Genomic DNA, 21,622 nt, shown 5'->3' on the forward strand with positions numbered 1-21,622 from the left:
TAGGAGACCTCTGGGACATTTAACGCAACGACATTCGCATTATAGGGGTCCCAGAAGGAGAAGAGAGAGGGAAAGGTCCTGAGAAAATATTTGAAGAGATTATAGTCGAAAACTTCCCTAACATGGGAAAGGAAAGAGCCACCCAAGTCCAGGAAGCGCAGAGAATCCCATACAGGATAAACCCAAGGAGAAACATGCCAAGACACAGTAATCAAATTGGCAAAAATTAAAGACAAAGAAAAATTACTGAAAGCAGCAAGGGAAAAATAATAAATAACATAAAAGGGAACTCCCATAAGGTTAACAGTTGATTTCTCAGCAGAAACTCTACAAGCCAGAAGGGAGTGGCATGACATATTTAAAGTCATGAAAGGGAAGAACCTACAACCAATATTACTCTACCCAGCAAGGATCTCATTCAGATTCGATGGAGAAATCAAAAGCTTTACAGACAGGCAAAAGCTAAGAGAATTCAGCACCACCAAACCGGCTCTACAACAAATGCTAAAGGAACTTCTCAATAAAACTGTCACTGTTTGCAGATGACATGATACTATACATAGAGAATCCTAAAGATGCCACCAGAAAACTAGTAGAGCTAATCAATGAATTTGGTAAAGTTTCAGGATACAAAATTAATGCACAGAAATCTCTTGCATTCCTATACACTAATGGTGAAAAATCTGAAAGAGAAATTAAGGAAACACTCCCATTTACCACTGCAACAAAAAGAATAAAATACCTAGGAATAAACCTACCTAGAGAGACAAAAGACTTGTATGCAGAAAAGTATAAGACACGGATGAAAGAAATTAAAGATGATACCAACAGATGGAGAGATATACCATGTTCTTGGATTAGAAGAATCAATATTATGAAAATGACTATACTACCCAAAGCAATCTACAGATTCAATGCAATCCCTATCAAAGTACCAGTGGCATTTTTTACAGAACTCAACAAAAAATCTTAAAATTTGTATGGAGACACAAAAGACCCCGAATAGCCAAAGCAGTCTTGAGGGAAAAAAAGAGCTGGACAAATCAGACTCCCTGACTTCACACTATACTACAAAGCTACAGTAATCAAGACAATATGGCACTGGCACAAAAACAGAAATACAGATCAATGGAACAGGATAGAAAGCCCAGAGATAAACCCATGCACATATGGTCACCTTATCTTTGATAAAGGAGGCAAAAATATACAATGGAGAAACAACAGCCTCTTCAATAAGTGGTGCTGGGAAAACTGGACAGCTACATGTAAAAGAATGAAATTAGAACACTCCCTAACACCATACACAAAAATAAACTCAAAATGGATTAGAGACCTAAATGTAAGACAGGGCACTATAAAACTCTTAGAGGAAAACATAGGAAGAACACTCTTTGACATAAATCACAGCAAGATCTTTTTTGATCCACCTCCTAGAGTAATGGAGATTAAAAACAAAAATAAACAAATGGGACCTAATGAAACTTAAAAGCTTTTGCACAACAATGGAAACCATAAACAAGACAAAAAGACAGCCCTCAGAATGGGAGAAAATATTTGCAAATGAATCATCAGAGAAAGGATTAATCTCCAAAATATATAAACAGCTCATGCAGCTCAATATTAAAAACACAAACAACCCAATCCAAAAATGGGCAGAAGACGTAAATAGACATTTCTCCAAAGAAGACATACAGATGGCCAAGAAGCACATGAAAAGCTGCTCAACATCACTAATTATTAGAGAAATGCAAATCAAAACTACAATGAGGTATCACCTCACACCAGTTAGAACAGGAATCATCAGAAAATCTACACAGAACAAATGCTGGAGAGGGTGTGGAGAAAAGGGAACCCTCTTGCACTGTTGGTGGGAATGTAAATTGATACAGCCACTATGGAGAACAGTATAGAGGTTCCTTAAAAAACTAAAAATAGAATTACCATATGACCCAGCAATCCCACTACTGGGCATATACCCAGAGAAAACCATAATTCAGAAAGACACATGCACCCCAATGTTCACTGCAGCACTATTTACAATAGCCAGGTCATGTAAGCAACCTAAATGCCCATCGACAGACGAACGGATAAAGAAGATGTGGTATATATATACAATGGGATATTACTCAGCCATAAAAAGGAACAAAACTGGGTCATTTGTAGAGATGTGGATGCATCTAGAGACTGTCATACAGAGTGAAGTAAGTCAGAAAGAGAAAAACAAATATTGTATATTAACGCATATATGTGGAACCTAGAAAATGGTAGATGAACCGGTTTGCAGAGCAGAAATTGAGACACAGAAGTAGAGAACAAATGTATGGACATCAAGGGGGGAAAGCAGTGGGGGTTGGGGCTTGAGGTGTGATGAATTGGGAGATTGGGATTGACATGTATACACTGATGTGTATAAAATGGATGACTAATAAGAAAAAAAAACATTAAAAAAAATTTACTCTCCTAATCTCTGGTTTTTTGTTTTTGGCCATGCCATGTGGGATCTTAGTTCTCTGACCAGGGATCGAATCCGATCCCCCTGCATTGGAAGCATGGAGTCTTAACCACTGGACCACCAGGGAAGTCCCTCTCTGTCTTTCAATTACTGTATTTAGATTATTTACATTTAAGGTATCGATGTGTTCTGACTTAAGTCTGCCATTTTATTTCATTTTGTTTGTTCCTCCTGGTGTTTCCTTTTGTCTTCCTGTGTTAATTGAATGAATATATATATATATATATTTTAGAATTGCATTCTGATTTATCTATAAGGTTTTGAGTATATCTCTTTGTATAGATTTTTTGGGAGGTACTCTAAGTATTACATTATACATACATTACTTATCACAGTCTACTGTTTTTAATATTCTACCAGTTCAAATAAAGTATAGAAAACTAACCTCTCTTTAAGTCCCTTTACCCTCCCCTATTTATAATTGTTTTAAATATTTCTTCTATATACACTGCAAACCAAATCAGACAATGTTTTTTATATATATATATATATATATTTGTTTCAACTGTCAAACATAATTTAGAAAACTTGAGTGCAGGAAGTCTGTTGTATTTACTAATATTTTTGCTCTTTCTATTGTGCTTTCATTCTTCCTGATAGTCTACGTTTCCATCTTTCATCATTTCCTTTATATTTGAAGAATATTCTTCAGCAATTTTTACAGCAGATTTAGTGGTGACAATTCTTAGTTTTTCTACGTTTTCTGTAGTTTTCTTTCATTCCTGAAGGATAATTTCACCATATGTAGAATGGAATTGACAGTTCTTTTCTTTTGGCAATTGAAAAGTATTGTGCCACTTCCTTCTGACCACCATGGTTTTGATGAGAAATCTGCCATCCAAAAACTGTTCCCTATAGATGGTATTTCTCTTTCATTGCTTTCAGAAGTTTAAATATGATGTACCTTGGTATAGATTTCTTTGGGTCTATTCTGTCTATTCAACTTTTTGAATCTATAGGTTTACGTATTTTGACAAATTTGGCAATTTTCAGCCATCATATCTTTAAATACTTTTCAGCTCTACTCTCTTTCTCACTTTTTCTGAGACTCTGATTACACAAATGTAGATCTTCTGTTATAGTTCCACTGGTCCCTGAGGACCAGTTCATTTTTTTTTTTTTTTTTGGTCAGTCTGTTTTCTCTTTGTGGTTCAGACAGGATAGTTTTTGTTGTTGTTTTTGTTTTGTTTTTGGTTTTTTTGGTCCTATCTTCAAGTTCACTGGTTATTTCCTCTATCTTCTCCATTCTGCTGTTGAGCTCATACATTTAGTTTAAAATTTCCATTTGGTTCTTTAGATCTTCTATATTTTTGCTGAGACTTTCTATTTATTTCTTTCAAGTGTGTTCATATTTGCTTGTTGAAGCATTTTTTTGACAGTTGCTTTAAAATCTGTCAGATAGTTCTGACATCTGATTTATCTTGGTGTCAGCATCTTTTAATTGAGGTATAGTTGATTTACAATGTTGATTTCTGCTGTACAACAAAGTGATTTAGTTATACATATATACATTCTTTCCATTATGGTTTCTCTCAGGATACTGAATATAGTTCCTTGTGCTATACAGTAGGACCTTGTTTATCCATTCTATATGTAATAGTTTGCATCTGCTAACTCCGAACTCCCAGTCCATCCCTTCCCCCACCCCTGTCCCCCTTGGCAACCACAAGTCTGTTCTCTATGTCTGTGAGTCTTTGTTTCGTAGATAGGTTCATTTGTGTCATATATTAGATTTCACATGTAAGTGATATATGATATGTCTTTCTCTTTCTGGTGTCAGCATCTTTTAAAATTGTATTTTGTCATTCAATTTGAAATTTTCCTGGTTCTTGGTGTATGATCAATGATTTTATTTTTAATTTTTTCAATATTCTAGGCTTAAAAAAATTATTTTGTCTGCGCTGGGTCTTCGTTGCTGTGCCTGGCTTTCTCTAATTGCGGTGATCAGGGGCTACTCTTCATTGTGGTGCATGGGCTTCTCATTGTGGTGGCTTCTCTTGTTGTGGAGCGTGGGCTCTAGGAACGAGGGCTTCAGTAGTTGCGGCCCATGGGTTCAGTAGTTGTGGCTCACAGGCTTTAGAGCACAGGCTCAGTAGTTGTGGCGCATGGGCCTAGTTGTTCCTCAGCATGTAGGATCTTCCCGGACCAGGGATCGAACCCACGTCCCCTGCACTGGCAGGTGGATTCTTAACCACTGTGCAGTCCCAATGAATGATTTTTTAAAAATGGTATCCTGGACATTTAGAGCATTATAAGACTCTGGATCTTGTGTAAACCTTCTATTTTAGAAGGACCACTCTGACACTAGGCCAGGTGGAATGGAGTGCCACCTCCTGACTGCCAGGTGGGGGTGAAATTTCAGGTTTCCCATTTCTCCTTCTTTCATACCCCAGAGGGGAGTGGTGCCTTGTTCCTGTTGGATGGAAGTGCAGATTTCTGGCCTCCCACTATGCTGGACAACTGATAACTGGTACAAGGATAAATCTGAAAAGTAACTGAGAGTGGGAAGCAATATTGCTTTTGAATTTCTTTGTTCATTCATTTAAACACTTTCTTTTCATGGTCTCCATGAGACCACACTCTCCTGTTTGTTGTTAACTTCACCTCTGTCCCTTTGCTGGCTTATCATTCTTTGACCAGTAAGCACTAAGTTCTCAATGCTCAATCCTGAGCACTGCCCTTTTATCCGCTTTTTTCTTTAGCTGTACTTTTTCCCTAGGAAATCTTATGCAGTCCTATAGCTTTAAATATCAGTTGTATATTGAGGACTCCAAAATTTGTATTTCCTTATGAGAAATCCTCTAAATTCATGACTGGCATTTTGAACTACTCACTTGACATCTCCATTTGAAGTTTATCAGCATTCTCTGCCTTAATATGTTCAAAGCATAATTATTAATTCCATAACCCCTAAGCTATTTCTCCCAGTCTCGTGTCCACCAGTCATCCAGTTGTTGAGGTAAAAAATTTAGGATTCATCTTTTTTTTTTTTTTCTCATACCCCACATCCAAAACATCAGCAATAGTATCAGACTAGTCTGCACCTTGTTTGGATATACTTACACAAGCATTTACATTAATATGCATATCTTGGTTTAAAGAAATAGACTCGAAATACTTTTTTAAATTGACATCCCTATAATTCAGTAGATACATACTTTGTTCTTCTAATTTCTTTTATTTATTTATTTTTTTTGCGGTACACGGGCCTCTCACTGTTGTGGCCTCTCCCGTTGTGGAGCACAGGCTCCGGACGCGCAGGCTCAGCGGCCATGGCTCACGGGCCCAACCACTCCGCGGCATGCGGGATCTTCCTGGACCGGGGCACGAACCCGTGTCCCCTGCATCAGCAGGCGGACTCTCAACCACTGCGCCACCAGGGAAGCCCTCTTCTAATTTCTTAATGGAGCTCTAAATATATACAAACATCTGTAGATCAATATTTATTTACTGCGGTGTGGTGGTAGTAATTTTTCCTTATTTTTTCTCCCACTTCCTCCCCTTCAACTCCCAACTCAATATAACTTGACTAAATGACATATAAAGATATGCTCATATCTTTTATCACACTCACAAAATCAAATAAATATATTCATGTATATATACACATTTTTATTATGCCTAAAAATCTTGCTTTTCCTATTCAACAAACCCCCAAACCTCATGTAAACTCCTCTAGAACACCAAGCATGGTGAAAATTCTTTTCAATGACAATATAATATTCCTTGGTATGGATATTCTATGAAGTAGAAGTTCAGAAATAGAATTTGCTGTGTCAAAGGATGCACACACACAGAGTTTTTATTAAATAGTAAATAGATACAAATATTAATCATGCATAGGGTAGACAAAATAATAAAATATCTATGTACTTACCACCTAGTTTAAGAAATAGAACTTTTCCTATTCTCTGAAACCTTCTGGGTGCCTCCATGTGATCCTTTTACCCCTTTAGAAAAAAAATTATCCCGAATTCTTTACTTTTCCCTTTCCTCCTTGAGTTCTGCCATTTTTTTTCTTTTTGTTCCCTACGGGTCAGGTCCTGTGCAGGGACCCCGGATCTCTGATTCCAGTGGGTGATCCCCCTTGCCAGCCTGCCCGCTTGAGCTCTGTGGCCCTCAAATCCTGGAGTGGATGAATCCTGGCAGGAATGGGAGAGCCCAGCTCTCATGAGCAGCCCAGCCCCAAGCTCTGCCATGTTTAATTCCCTGTACAATCTGTTGTTTAATTTTGACTTGTAAAACTTCATATAAAGGGAAAAATATATTCATTTATTCCTTTTTATCCTGCTCGTTATGTTCCTGAGACTTAACCATTTTGATAGGTGTAGCTATGTTAACATCAGACAAAATAGAAATAAACAAAGCTCACTAAATAATGATAAAAATTCAGGGCCCTAGAACTTTGGAATTCTAAACATATATACACCTAATTACAAATCCTTAAAATAAGAAAAGCAAAATTTGACAAATCACAAGGAAAAATGAATATATTTACCACTATAGTGGAGATTTTAAAATACCTCAAAATAATGGATAGATCTTACAGACAAGAATCTGAAGATACGAGCAACATAATTAAGATTGAATTAACACACATTTGGTGTTGCACTGTACAATTAGAGCATTCATATCCTTCTAATGCACATGTGGAATATTTATGAAAATTGACCACGTATAAGTTCAGGTAGTAATTCTCAACAAATTTCAAATGATTGATGTTATATAGGCCACATTCTATGAGCACTATGCAATTAAGTTAGAAGAAATTACTAACTAGGGGGGGAAAACACTTCTGAAGTTTCAAAAGGAGACTTGTAAATAACTCCATGGTTATTTAGTTCTAATAACATTGGTTATTTAGTTCTAATAACTAATTAGAACTAAAGATCAATGAAATAACTAACAAAATTGTATAATACAGCTAAAGTAATAACAAGGAAATTAAGAAATTTAAATGCTTATTTTACAGGGGGAAAAAAGACAAAATTAACAAATTATGTCAAACTTAAGAACTAAAGTAGAAGTAAAATAGTGAAGATGAAAATACAAAATTAATTAAAGAAATAAAAGATATACAGTGGAGAAGGTACACAAAGGCAAGAATTGGTTCTTCTAAAAGACTGTTGACCAATTTCTGGCAAATTGGGGAAAAAATATACAAATAATGAGAAGTGGGATAAAACTGTGGAAATTGCAGAGACTATAAAATTAACTGAAAAAATGAACAAGTTGATGCCAATAAATTTGAAAACTTTGTTCAACTTGGACAACTTTCTAAGATAATATAAATTAGCAAACTGAGAAATGAGAAATAGAAAACCTATTTGGTCCTAGAACCATTAAAAAATGAATTATTGGTCAATTTTCCTTCAAAAAATAAAGGCAGGGAGGAAAGGATAGATGGATGGATGAACATACAGACCCAGACAGGCAAGGATAGGATGAGAAATTAAAATTATAAGCTATTCTGATTCTTAAATAAAGATGCAATGATCCCGAACAAAACACTATTAAAGCAAATCCAGCAATTTGTTTACAAGGTAAAAATCATGACCAAGTCGAATTTGTTTCAGGAATGAAAGTTTGGGTTCAATATTGCACGTTTATTTCATGTAATTCACCATATTAACAAGTTATGATGGTGTGGTAGGCAGAATAATAGCTCCCCAAAGATGTCCACTCCCTATTCCCTGGAACCTGTGAATATATTACCTTAAGTGGCAGGGACTTCCACGTGATTAAATTACAGACCTTGTGGTGGGGAGATTATCCTGGATTACCTGGGCTCAATCTAATCACAAATCCTTAAAAATGGAAGAAGACAAAAAGAGTTGAACACAGAGACAAGGACAAGGATTTAACATGCCTGTTGTTAGCTTTGAAAATAGAAGAAAGAGGCCATAAGCCAAGGAATGTGGCAGCCTCTACAAGATGGGAATGACCCTTACTCATTTTATAGCCAGCAAGAAAGTGGGACTATGGTCCTACAACTTAAGGAACTGAATTCTGCCAACAATCCAGAGGAGCAGGAAACAGATTTTCCTGTTGTTCTGCGCAGTCTTCTCATTGTCGTGGCTTCTCTTGTTGCAGTGCACGGGCTTTAGGCACTTGGGCTTCAGTAGTTGTGACTTGTGGGCTCTAGAGTGCAGGCTCAGCAGTTGTGGCACATGGGCTTAGCTGGTCCGTGGCATGTGGGATCTTCCCAGGCCAGGACTCGAACCCGCATCCCATGCATTGGCACGCGGATTCTTAACCACTGCGCCACCAGGGAAGCCCTAGCCTGACATCTTTTTCTATCCATTTACATCTTTCTGTGTTTTGTTTTTGGTTTTGTTTCACTATTTCTTTCTTTTTTCTACATATCTTGCTTTTTAAAAAAATTTTTTCTCCCTCCATTAATTTGGAAATGATACACTCTTTTAGTAGTTACCCAAGACATTTTAACTTGTACACTTAAAAGAGTAAAGCTTAAAGTTAATCAGTATGTTTACCCTCTTCCCAAACAGTACAAGGACCTTGGAAAACTTCATATCCAATCATCACCCCACCCATCCCACTTCCAAATTATGACTTTGTTATCCAGGATATTAGTTCTATCTTGCTTTACTTTATTAACCACACAAATTATGTATTATTATTACTTTCTATGGTAAATATTTTTTAGTTTTAACCACTTATTTACCAATTTCTTTGCTCATGATTCTTTCTTATATCAGGGATTATGTTCTATTAGTGACAAACTCCAGATTTTCTGCCTGAAGATGTCTTGAATCGGATAACCAAGTTCAAATCCTGGCTTTACCACTTCTTAGTCATGTGACTTAACCTTTGGGATTTTTGGTTTATTTTGTAAAGCAGAGATAATCTTGAGCAGTTTGATCCTCTGCTGGAAGGCAAGAAGCTCAGGAGATGAGTTCTCTGAAAGGGTGCCAAGATTCAAAATAAAACAGGACAAAAACAAACAGACACTATAATCATTTCCCTGAGTGCTTGATAATCTTGTAGGGAAGACAAGATTAACACATATTGCAAAAAAAATTACCTAATAACAATATTTCTATATACTTGAGGGCTAAAGTATGTGGTTCTTTTTTTTTAAATTAATTTATTTAATTTATTAATTTTATTTATTTAGGCTGTGTTGGGTCTTTGGTGCTGTGCACGGGCTTTCTCTAGTTGCGGCGAGCAGGGGCTACCCTTCTTGCAGTGTACAGGCAAGACTCATTGCAGTGGCTTCTCTTGTTGCAAAGCATGGGCTCTAGGCACACGGACTTCAGTAGTTGTGGCTCGCAGGGTCAAGAGTTGTGGCTCACAGGCTCTAGAGCACAGGCGCACGGGCTTAGTTGCTCCATGGCATGGGGGATCTTCCCGAAGCAGGGATCGAACCCGTGTCCCCTGCATTGGCAGGTGGATTCTTAACCACTGTGCCACCAGGGAAGTCCCTGTGGTTCTTTTATGTCAGCACTTTCAAGCCCAGTGATATGGTTGGCTTGTAGGAACTTATGAAGGAGACTTATAGAAGCCTGCTAACTGCACAACAATCTAGTCCCAACAGAAAAATTCAAAGTGAACATTTTAAGAGCTTCTAAAAGAAAAAAAAAAGTAAAAAAAGTAGCAAAGTAATAAAACAAACTTAAAGAGTTGGGAAGATAGACTTATGTAATGGAAGTCAGTTAACAAAGCAGTATGGAACAGAAAAGACAACTACAGAGTATAATACTATATATATAGGAAGGTTCTTGGCTTGATACAAATAATATATGTAATAGGGCTCAATGTAGGTCTTGTATTGTTTTCTATATTCTTAACTTGTGTTGAAATGTGCTAATTAAACATGAATAAAAATCAACTGTAATTACACCTCCCCAAGGAAGGTATTCCAGAGCCAAAGAGTGTGAAAGATTTGTGTAGAACAGTTAAAATAACCATTATTTTAAATTATGCTGTCTTTTTTTGGTATACTGATTAAATCTAAAATAACTTTCAATTCTGTTGAGTCTCATGTAGCTACATAAATTTATAAGGTATCCAATTTTTTACCGTATGGCTATTAGTTTACATGTGCTAGGTACTTTCTCAGACATTCTCCCATTTCATGGTCCCCAAATGCTGAGATGTTGGTTATATATATTTCTGTCCTACAGAAGAGTAAATACACATTTAAACCACTTGATCCAAGTCTTTCATTTGTAGAGTAACATACTTTATATTTTGAAAACCACCTTTCTCATTATATTTTTAATTAATGGAAAAGAATTAGTTTCAGTTACAACAGAATGACATATTGATCTATTAAAACTAAGCAGTAAATCAGCATTAAAAAACTGTATATAACAGCTTATAGACACCCAAATCACGTTTCTATTCTAATGCTAGGATGTACCTGTTTGTAATCATGACACAATGGTTAATGTGTAACTACAGTAACAGCCAATTTTGGTTTCCTAGAGACCAAATAAATAAAAACACATTTTTGGAATATGTAACACAATTCCTCTATTCAAAAAACACTGGACTAGAAAAAAACAAACTGATGACAGGATCATTAACATCAGGGAATAGATTCAAGATAATATTTAAATAATCAAGGAAATTAATTAGGTGTCTCACAAACTGTTATGATCTTCATAAACCTTGTACTGGCAAGCTTCAACTTTCAAACATTTGATCTTGATATAACCCAGCCTTCTGTATATCATTCATGTATACTCCTAAACTGCCTCTCTGATATTAAATTCAACCTTTTATACGTGGGCAGACCATTATTAACCATAGGCTATGGCCATTAAGAATGGGCCTAATCTGCCAACGTGAGGGTGTTTGTGGGAGCACATGGGTAGAGATACGGTTTCCCACATTGCCCTGCTCACACTGTCCTGCTCATGCTGCCCACATTGACTTTGTTGCCACTGTCAACCCTGTCCCCTCTTGGCAAAGCCAGGAACTTTGGGGCGTTGTAGGACTGAAGGCCTGGGGCTTGCATGCCCTTCCCACGTTGGCATTTCTTGAGAAATACAGTCTTCTGACAATCCTTAGGTCAGCAAAGGATTTGGTGAGGGAAGAATGGGACAGGAAGAGGCAAGGGTAAGTAGGTAGGGGCAGCTTCCCCACTCAGCCCCGGCTGTAGGTTCGAGGGGTAACAACTTTTCTCTCTCTCTCTCCTAAAGCCTTAGCCAGGTTCCCATTTGAAGCCAGCAGAGCTCTGACTTGGGCACAGTGAAAAGAGGCACCACCCAGCGGTACCTCAGACTACCTCCGTGTCTTGATTTTATTGCTTCTGTGTTTTATCAGTCCTAAGAACTGTCTTGTCAACATATGACCTGAAAAATTTTGTTTACACATAGTAGTTTTGAAGAATGTGCTCAAGCAATCAACTGGTGCTCTCTCTTCCACCTCAATTATATTTTTTCTTTTCCCATCCAGGTACCAGGAGCATGACTGTGGGCAATATCTGATGTTTGGCCTTCCATTTCCCCTAAGGCAAGAGATGCCCTAGTCAACTTTGTTTCAGGGTCACTACTGGCTATGTTTGGGTCCCCCTGAGATGGGGGTGCTCTGGGCCTACAGCAGTAGTAATGGCAGGAGCAATTATGAAAATTTCTATGGTTTTAGCACTGTAAGAATAGAATGCCTTTTATAATATGTTTTACTTTAAGGCTTTTGACATTTTTCCTTCAAACATATTTGTAAAAGGTTTTATGTAAGAAAGTAGGAGATAGTCAATTATAGGCTAAAGACCAAATTATCCCACAGCTTTGATCAAGAGGCCAGGCCCAAGTATGTGTTCCAAGGATGCCTTCTCTTTGAATTTAAAATACGTGTACAGAGAACTCCTAGTACAGAGATAGATGAGGCCATTAAATAGTACTCAATCTTCCAACAATCTTGCCTGTAAAAACTCGGTTTATTTATTTATGTTTGGGGCTTAGTATTTCCCACTGAATCCCATAGTTTGGCATGCTTATTGCATTGGGTTCTAACCAGACTAATGCTATCTTAAGACCAGGTATTATCAAGACCAGCTGCACCTCCTGCAAGAGAACTATTTACTTTGTTATTTAGGAAACAGGAAACTTGTAACTGACTGCTTTTTTCTCATTCACCTCAGTTTAGGTCCTTATCACCTCATACTTAAATTATTTTAGCCACCTCCACCTATAATTAAGGTAGCCCTTTCCTGTCTGTCCAATGTCAAGTGGCTCCCAATGGCCTATGTGGCATCTAAGGCACAGGGCTCCAATCTATTCTTTCAAAGCCTAAAACATAACACTTACTCAATGAGAGGTATTGTGCAAGCATGTTTTATACAATTTAGTTCGATAATCACAACACTCTGTGCAGTGGATAATACCTCTATTTTACAGATGAGGCACTGGAAGCATGAAAAGTAACCATGCCTAATGTCACAAAGTTAGAAAGTGGTGGGTTGGTATACAATGCCTCGTAGCTCTTAACCACTGTACTATAATGTCTAAGTGAGTGCTTGTTATTTACTTAAGGTTTAAAGCTTTACAAATATTATCTCATTGGATCCTTACAACAGTGAGGTCCTGTCCACATTAATATTCTCATCTTACAATGAGAAAAAGCAGATAAATTAGGTAATATTCATAGTTTGTAAAGAAGTGGCCATGGGAGACTTGAACCAAGGGAGTGAGACAGGCTCTGGACCTGCATGACATGCCTAAAAACCAACAAAAAAGCCAAAATAATCCCCAAGTGAGAAACAATGATGATAAAGCACTAACAGACAGTGACAACATACATATATGTGTGTTTACACACACACACACACACACACGATATAAAAAAGAGTTAGTAAAGGATGTCTAGTCTCTTATACTGTCGGTTGCTAAAACGGAATACCATAGACTGGTGGCTATAAACTACAGAAATTTATTTCTCACAGTTTTGGAGGCTGAAAGTTGGAGATCAGGGTGCCAGAACGGCTGAGTTCTGGCGAGGACCTTCTTCTGGGTTGCACACTGTTTTCTCCTTGTATCCTCAGGGCAGACAAGGAGAGAACTCAATGGACTTTTATAAGGGCACTAATCCCATTATTCATGCAGGCTCCACTCTCATGACCTAATCACCTCGCAAACGTCCCACCTTCTAATACTATTATCTTGGGGGACAGAATTTCACATATAAATTTGTGGGATGGAGTACACATTCAGTCCATAACACACACCTCCATCCAATTGTTTGCTGGTAAAATCCGATTCAAAATTACATTGGAAATTTTTAAAAAACTACAAAAATATCTGATCTTATGAACCTCCCTAAGAGTTTAGCTAATGGCTTTATGTATTCTTGTTTCTCCTTCCAAAAATAACAGACTCACAACCCTTTCAAGTTATCCTACTTCATCTTACCATGTCATTTTTGCAGGAAAGTGATTAATAACTTTTTCTTAAAAGACATTTCCTCCAAGGCCTTTAAGAACCACCCAGAAAACGGGACCTGCAGCTCCCAGATGCTGGGATGGGGGCAGAATACGTACAGCTCCAGGTGGAGGTGTGGGTGGTGGAACGCAGCCCGGCGACAGGAGGACGGGGCCCAGCCGACCCAGCGGGGGCGGGAGGTAGGAAGGGGCGTCCCCAGAGATCGGCTTTAGGGCGAATCCCCAGCCTAGCTCCGCTTTCGTACTTGCTGAGGGGACGAGATGAAGAGGCAACAGGGAGAAAAAGCGAGGAAAAATAAAGGAGAGAGGGGCGAGAGGCACGGGAGAAGCGGCGACCGCCTTACCTCAGAGCCCGCAGGCCCGGGGGAGGGGCCCTCGGCGCCGCTGCGGACTCCAGCGCTCCGGGAGGGCAGGTCTTCGAGAGCAGCGGAGCAGGCAGGCTAGTGTCCCGGCGGGCTCGGGCTGTTTCCCCGTCGTCGCCGGCAAACAACCCCGGGGCGCGCTGGGTCACGCCTCAGCGCCCCGCCGCCACAGCGGGCCCGAGGGAGGGTTCGCGGCGCAGCGGCTCTCAGCCGGGGCGGGCCAACGGCGCTCAAGCCTGGGGCTTATTGTTCCAGGAAGTCGCTGGCGAAGTCGGGCCGGGTCCGCGGGCTGCGCACAGCCCCTCCCGCTCCTCCCGCTCCTCCCGCTCCGGCCTGAGGACAACCGGCAGCTGCCGGCGCGCCGACTGGCGGCGGACTCGCGGCGGGTGCGTGTCTCTTTAAGGGGCCGGGCCTGTGCTGCAGAGGGGAGGGCGGGGTTAGCGTCGCTCCCGGTGTGAGTGTGTGGGGGAGAGAGCGGCGGGCGGGCGCCGGAGGGAGGGAGGGAGCGAGCGAGCAAGCGACGCGGGCCGCCCCTGCCGCCGCCGCCGCCGCCGCCGCGGTCGGACCAGCGGCCTTCTCCCCTCCCCTCCCTCCCGTCGCCCTGCCGCGGGGAGGGGGCTCGCGTCGCCGTCTCCAGCCGCTCCCGATGAAGCAGCTGCCGCCGCAGCCGCCTCCGAAGATGGGGGATTTCTACGACCCCGAGCACCCGACCCCTGAGTAAGTATCAGCTCAGCGGCTTCGCGCTGCCCTCGGCCGCCTCAGCGCAAGCCGAGGGCGGCGCGTCCTGACGGGTTGTGGCGCGGAGAGTAACGGGCCTGCGGTGGACTCGCGCAGGCGGCGTGGGGAGCAGGCCCGCGCCGCCGCCACCGGCCCCTTGTCCGGGCCGCCGCGGGCCGGAGGTTGGGCCCGGCGTTGGCGCCGCTACTCGCGTCGCAGCGGCGGTTGGGCCGGGCCGGTGGGGGAGGGGCGGCGCGGCCTCTGCCGCCACCGCCGCGTCTGCACCGACCCGGCCGGCCCAAGGCTCGGCGGTCTCCTCCGGCTCCTCGCGGCCTGCGCGGACCGCGCTACAGACGAAGGGGCCAAGTCGGAGGAGCAGCCGGTGCCAGACTCCGCGAGAGGGCACCGGCGAGGGTAGGCCGCGAATCCCCGGGCTCGGGTGAAAGCCTGGCCCGTCGCCTGGCCTACCGGCGACGGCGGCTCCGACCGGAAGGGCCTAGTGTGCGTCTCTCGGCCCAAGGCGGCCGAGGGCCCCGCGCTGCAGTCTCGGTTTTGATTTTTTTTCCCCTGGAACGCGATCCTGGCCTGGTAGTGCTTCCGGCTTCATATTCTGCACCTTTGGCATTTCGGTTTTGTAATGGTGGTGAGGTTTGAGTGGCCCCAATGTTGAGGTGACACCGGGTTGGTTTTTCCGCCCGAAGGTGAAAGCATCCGCAGGGGCATGCGTTCTCTATTAGATTATGAGATTTGCACACTTTCGGACACTCTACTTCCTTGGTAGCAGCAACCTCTTACCCTGAACGGATGACTTTCTACTCCTTTTGAAGACTTTGGTAAAAAGCAAGAATCGTTTGAGGATTCTCTAAACAGACAGTGCTTTAGAAAACCGAAATATCGTTTTGCCCAACAGTGTTTTCAGCCTAGGACATTTTTACATTTCTGTTGTGGACTGTGTCTGCTACTGTATCTGATATCTCGAGAGCTTCCACTCCAGAGCCTGGATTCACTTCTTTTTCTGCATCCTCACAAGACTATTGTTTTAAAAAGCTATCCTTAAACTCCATTTGCTGGTGTTGGTTGAAGTCTAGACCTACGAATATGACTCATTTCAAACTTAACAGTTGATAGGGATTTCAAATGAAATTCACTTTTATGACCAGAATGATTCCAAGAGATATGTTCTTTTGACACATTTTACCTTAGTTTTGGTGTGGTTCTTTATAGGCTTTTGGTTTGAGACTTGGAAAACCTCAAAAAAAAAATTCTGTATCATGATCCAATAAATGCTTATTGAGCACTTGTCCTGTCTAAAACAACATGCTAGCTCTTGAATGGGCTAAGTGGCTGCTTTCAGTTCCTTTTACCAGGTTGTATGGTGAAGTCCAGAAGCTTTAAGTATCACATTCTTACACTTCTTGGGGGAAAACATAATTTTTCATACTACATGGGAAAATGGACTCAGAAGTGCATCTCTGATAGATGTGAATGTGGCGAGGAATCAAGAATGTTTTATTTTTTATATAAGGTCTTGGAGTTTTTATTTTCACTGCTCTTTGGCAGTGGAGATTTGTAATTTCTAGCAGAGACTAAGTGCTAAAATACATGTGTGTATGTGTGTATTAACCTACTTGGAGTATGTAAAGAATTATAAAATGTTTTATTTCATAATACTCTAAGAATTGGAAGGGGTCTTGATAGGAGCCATCCTGAACGATATCCCCTGTTTGACAGTTGCCGGAATTGAAGTCTAGATAAGTGAAGTGACAGCAAATCCTATGAGGTAGTATGTATAAACTAGTTAGGGTTTGTAATATTGGAGAGAGAAAAGCGGTATAGTGGAGGGTTAAAGAACTTGGATTTCAGAGTCAGGCAGACCTGTGTTTGAACACTCGTTGAACCTTGAACAAGTGATTTGATCTCTCCAAGTTTGAGTTTTCTAATCTTTGAAATAGGTGTCATAATGGAAGCAACCTCATAGGGCTTTTGGGAGAATCAAATGAGAATAACATATGGAAAGCAGTTGGCCCAGAGCATGGCACGGGTAAGTGCTTCTAGCTGGGGTCATCAAGGAACTTAAGAGGATTTTAAGTCAAGCATGAAAAGATTAGGTGGGCTGGAGAGGTGGTGCCATGGCTGCGGGGGAGGAATGACCAAGTGACCTTTTTAGACTTCAGATAGTTTGAAATGCTTCTTAGACACATGAAGAAATGAAGCATGAAACTTAAACTCAGTTTGATTGAAGGAACAGTTGGAACCTGATGTTCTGTGTTTGCCTTCTACCAAGTATTTAATCAGACACAGCTGTAAGACCTGGCTTTTCCTGTGGCATACAGGATTGTGTTTCAGGTGAAAGTGGCTGTAATCACGTGAGTATCTGTGTGTTAGGTGTCTGCTGTTGGGCAGGCCCCAGGCCAGGTGTTGAGGGCACTACAAATTAGATCCAGTCAGTCTTCAAGGAATTCTTCTAATGAGAGACACAGGCAAGTACTTTACAATGATAGAAGTGCTGTTTTTAAAATATATGCATGTTTACTTTGTGCCAAACATAGGCATACTAGAGGTGAGTGGTGTACGAAACAATTTTGCTTGTGTGGGCACCCCTCCTAGTGCGGGGTGAAAAACAATAAATAATAATGGAATGTTCAAAGATAAGTGCTTTGGAAAATGGAGCACGGTAAGGGGGATTCAGAATTTCTGGGGTAGATGTTGAAATTTAAAATGAGGTGAACTGGGTGAGCCTTCTTGAGAGTGATATTTAGGCAAAGACTTAAAAGGGAGAAAGTTAGCCTCGTTAACATTTGGGGAAAAAGCTTTCCAAGTAGAGGGAATAGTTTGTTCCAAGGTGCTGAGGCCGACCTGGTGAGTTCTGCTCAGTATGGCTAGAATGGAATGAACAAAAAAGTAATAGTACATTATGTTGGGGTGGGGTACAGATTTCACAGGGCTTGGTAGAGGCTTTATAAGGACTTTGCCTGGAGTTTTCAACCAAGGAATGACATGATCTGCTTTCAGCTTCTGAAGGATCTCTCAGTTTGTAGGGGGGAACAACAGTAGAGGCAGGGAGACTTACAATTTTAAGAAAGTTAGAAATCTGGGAGGGAGATGCTGGTGACTTGTATCAAGGTGGTAACAGGAGATAGAAATGGTTGAATTCTGGATATATTTTGAAGATCAAACCAGTACGATTTGTTGATAGATCAGATGTGGCATGTAAGAGAGGAGTCAAGGATGATTCCAAGAGTTTTGGTCTGAGCAGTGAGAAAGATGGGGTTGCCGTCAACTAAGATAGGGATGACCGTGAGAAGAACAGGTTTGGGGAATAGATTAGGAGTTCAGTTTTAGACGTGGTAAGTTTGAGATGCCTGTTATACATACTGGTTGAATTGATATCCAAGTCTGGAATTTAGGGGAAGGGTCTGGATGAGAGATAAAACTTTGTAGTCATCAACTTAAGTAGTATTCAGAGCCACAGGACTGGATGAGATCACCAAGAGATCCAGTGTAGAAAGAGAGAAGGACCCAGGATTGGTCCTTTTTTAAACTGCAGTGTTAAGAGGATTAATATAGTGGGCAGTGTTAACATGGATGGCATCCATAAACTTAGGGGGAAAATTACCTCTTCACTAACCTCTAACTAGAAGTTGGCATTCCTTTTAATTATTAATGTAAACAGCAAACTACAGTACTATTAACAGTACCTGTGATTTTACTACTAGTACAAATCACAGATATTATATTGTGATTATTGTAGATATCTCAAAATATTATTTATGTTCATCATTACATAGAAATTACAGTAAATAGGAGATTCACCAGTAGATTGTTGAGAAGCATATATATACTGCTGTATCGTACATTTGAGTTTTTTGTCCCCAAGGTAATTGGTCACCTTTGTTTATTTCATATATTTAAAAATACTAAGCTGAGAAGGAATTTGCAGGCTTCATCAGACTGCAGAATGGTCCAAGGCACAAAAAATGTTAAACCCTTGAGCTCTGGATCCTAATTCCTGGTTTAGAATCTCACCTCTTTTACTTAATAGCATTATGAACCTGGGCAAATTTTGTAATGACTCTGTGCCTTAGTGTCCTTATATGTAAAGTCAGGATCATAACAGTATTTTCTACAAAGGGTTTTATGAGGATTTAAGAATTAAGACAGTGTTAACTTTTATTATTAGTATTGGATGGAAAGATGCAGCTAGAAAGAACAGTACTTTACAAGGCACCATGATATGAAAAGCATGGTGAATTTGGCAAAAATAAAGTTTATTAACTGGGAAAAAATACTTCAGCATGTCAAATAAAATATAAAGCAGTGAGGATAGTCGTGTTCTCATAAAATTCTCATAATTATGTAAGTTACAATGGGGATAGAGATGCCATAGGAAGCCAACTGAAAGAATAACGTGGTCACCAGATTCCACATATGGTCTGGACCTTTAGTAGCTTTGCAGGCAGTACATAATTCAGTTTTTGTTATTTTATAAGAGAGAAATAGCTTTGTAGTGATTGAGGTATGTTCTACAGGCCAGGGTACAGTCTTTGGTAGGTACATGGGAGGCCAAAATATTACTTGGAGGCTTTCCTGGTGATCACAGAAAGCCTGGTGGAACTATCCTAGTACTTAGGATAGAGTATACCTCTCCAGAATTCATGTCCCTCTTTGCTCTTGCCTTATCTAGATTTCAGGCCCACCATTCTTCTACTGACACACTATGTCTTTAGAAAGGTATCAAGCAACTGTTGATACAGTTGTGTTTTCCTAAGAAATGTTCAAACTGCCAAGACATATCTATCAATCATACTTTTCTAGTGTTAGTGGGACTTTTGTGTTTCAAATCTTCTCTGCCACTTTTCACTGTAGTGATTAATTTATTTAATCTATTCCCCTTTAGATTGAAATGCATTATGATTTACTCTAGCAGATATTTATAATTATTTTTCTTAACCCTGATATTTAGTGTTGTTCTATGAGCATTGTCAGTTTTTTCAGAGAAGCTATAATAGTCATATGCTAGAATCAAAAGTTGACTAGCTTCATCATTTCTGTTAATTTTTCCGGGATACTATAGAGCATCTTATTTTGTAATGCATTAAGGGCCATTATTGTAAGACCCTGAGAGACGTTTCATATTAGAAACAAACATTTACACCTAGCGTAACTGAAAGTCAGGTTTAGAATTCTTCCTTTCCCTTTCTGAGAGAGATCCACTCTCTAGAGGGAAGGAATCTTTTATTTTGGGAAAAAAACCAAACTTGCAGGGAAATTTTAAGAATAGTATAGTGAACTCCCATATTTTCACCTAGATTGACCAGTAGTTGAAATTTCACCACGTTTGCTTTATCTTTCTATATAAAAACATATAAACCTGTGTTTGTTTATTTTTGGCTGAACCATTTGAGAGTAAGGTGTAGGCTCCATCACCCTTCACCGCTGAATAGTTCATAGTATTACCTAAGAATAAGCATTCTCTTAGATAACCAACATGCAGTGATTAAATTCAGGCAATTTAACATTTATAATATTACACCTGATATATGTTCATATTTAAAGTGTGCCTGTTATCCCAATAGTGTCCTCTTTTTTCAGTCTGGGATTACACATTGGATTTAATTGTCATGTCTCTTAGTCTTCTTTATTCTGAGGATAGAGCTTTAAATTCAAGGTTTGAAGGCACTTTACTACTATTATCTCTTTGTACTAACCATCAATGTGATGTTTTGAAAACAATAACAATGTCTGGTAATAGTTTTGAAATGGCTTCTTTTTTAATTTTTATTTATTTATTTTTTTGGCCACGCCGAGCGGCATGCTGGATCTTAGTTCCCTTACCAGGGTTCGAACCTGTGCCCCTTGCATGGAAGCGCAGAGTCTTAACCACTGGACCACGAGGGAAGCCCTGAAATGGTTTCTTTTTTTAATTACCAAAACAATAAATGCTTATTGCGAAAGGGTAAGATAATACAGATGTTTATAGAGGAAAAAGTAAAAATCCACCTTTAGCATCTCTTTCTGGCTCCATCTCTTCAAATCCCACATTCAAGAGGTAACCACTACTGACAATTTAGTGTATACCTTTCCAGACCTTTTGTTTTTGTCTACTACACATATTGTATCATCTACATACTTGCGTTTACGTATAAGATGTGCTTATCTTTTTTTAACAGGGAATATTCTATACTGTGGATGTCCTATGTTAAGTTGCTTTGTTTTCTTACCATGTTAAGGAGTTTAAAAGGGCCTTAGGATATGTGCTGTGTGGAAAGTGTCTCCTCCCAAGTATATCTGGTAGTTTATGATGGTGTTTTGCGATTCTCTTTAGAGTTTGATTCCTATATTTCTCTCTTTTCTTTTTTAAAATTTTATTTTTTTGTCCATGCTTATTTCTGTTTGTCCTGTCTGGTGCTGATGTATTAAATAGCTTTTATTCCTGCCCTTTGATTAGTTGGTTGCTTATTTTAAAAACTCAAGATATTTAAGTATAGTCTCTTGAAAATGGTTGATTTGAAGCTAGCCAACAAACTAGCCAACTGAAAATTCAATAGGTTTGGTTTTTTTTCATAATGGGAATTATATTTGGAAGTGTACTTTCATGGATTCAAATGAGAGGCAATTTTTGTC

At 40.0% G+C, this 21,622-nt stretch overlaps 1 protein-coding gene across 1 annotated transcript in view; it reads right to left on the minus strand.

Annotated features, from left to right (window-relative positions):
* The window catches only part of KLHL18 (kelch like family member 18), a 154,503-nt gene extending 139,971 nt beyond the window's left edge, over positions 1-14,532 (minus strand). The window contains exon 1 of the mRNA XM_060308777.1: positions 14,264-14,532. The gene's annotated coding sequence lies outside the window, so the exon portion shown is untranslated. The remainder of the gene's footprint in view (positions 1-14,263) is intronic.
* Between the last annotated feature and the right edge of the window lie 7,090 nt (positions 14,533-21,622).

Source organism: Globicephala melas, chromosome 11 (genome assembly GCF_963455315.2).
Source record: "Globicephala melas chromosome 11, mGloMel1.2, whole genome shotgun sequence".
Classification (NCBI taxonomy): Eukaryota; Metazoa; Chordata; class Mammalia; order Artiodactyla; family Delphinidae; genus Globicephala; species Globicephala melas.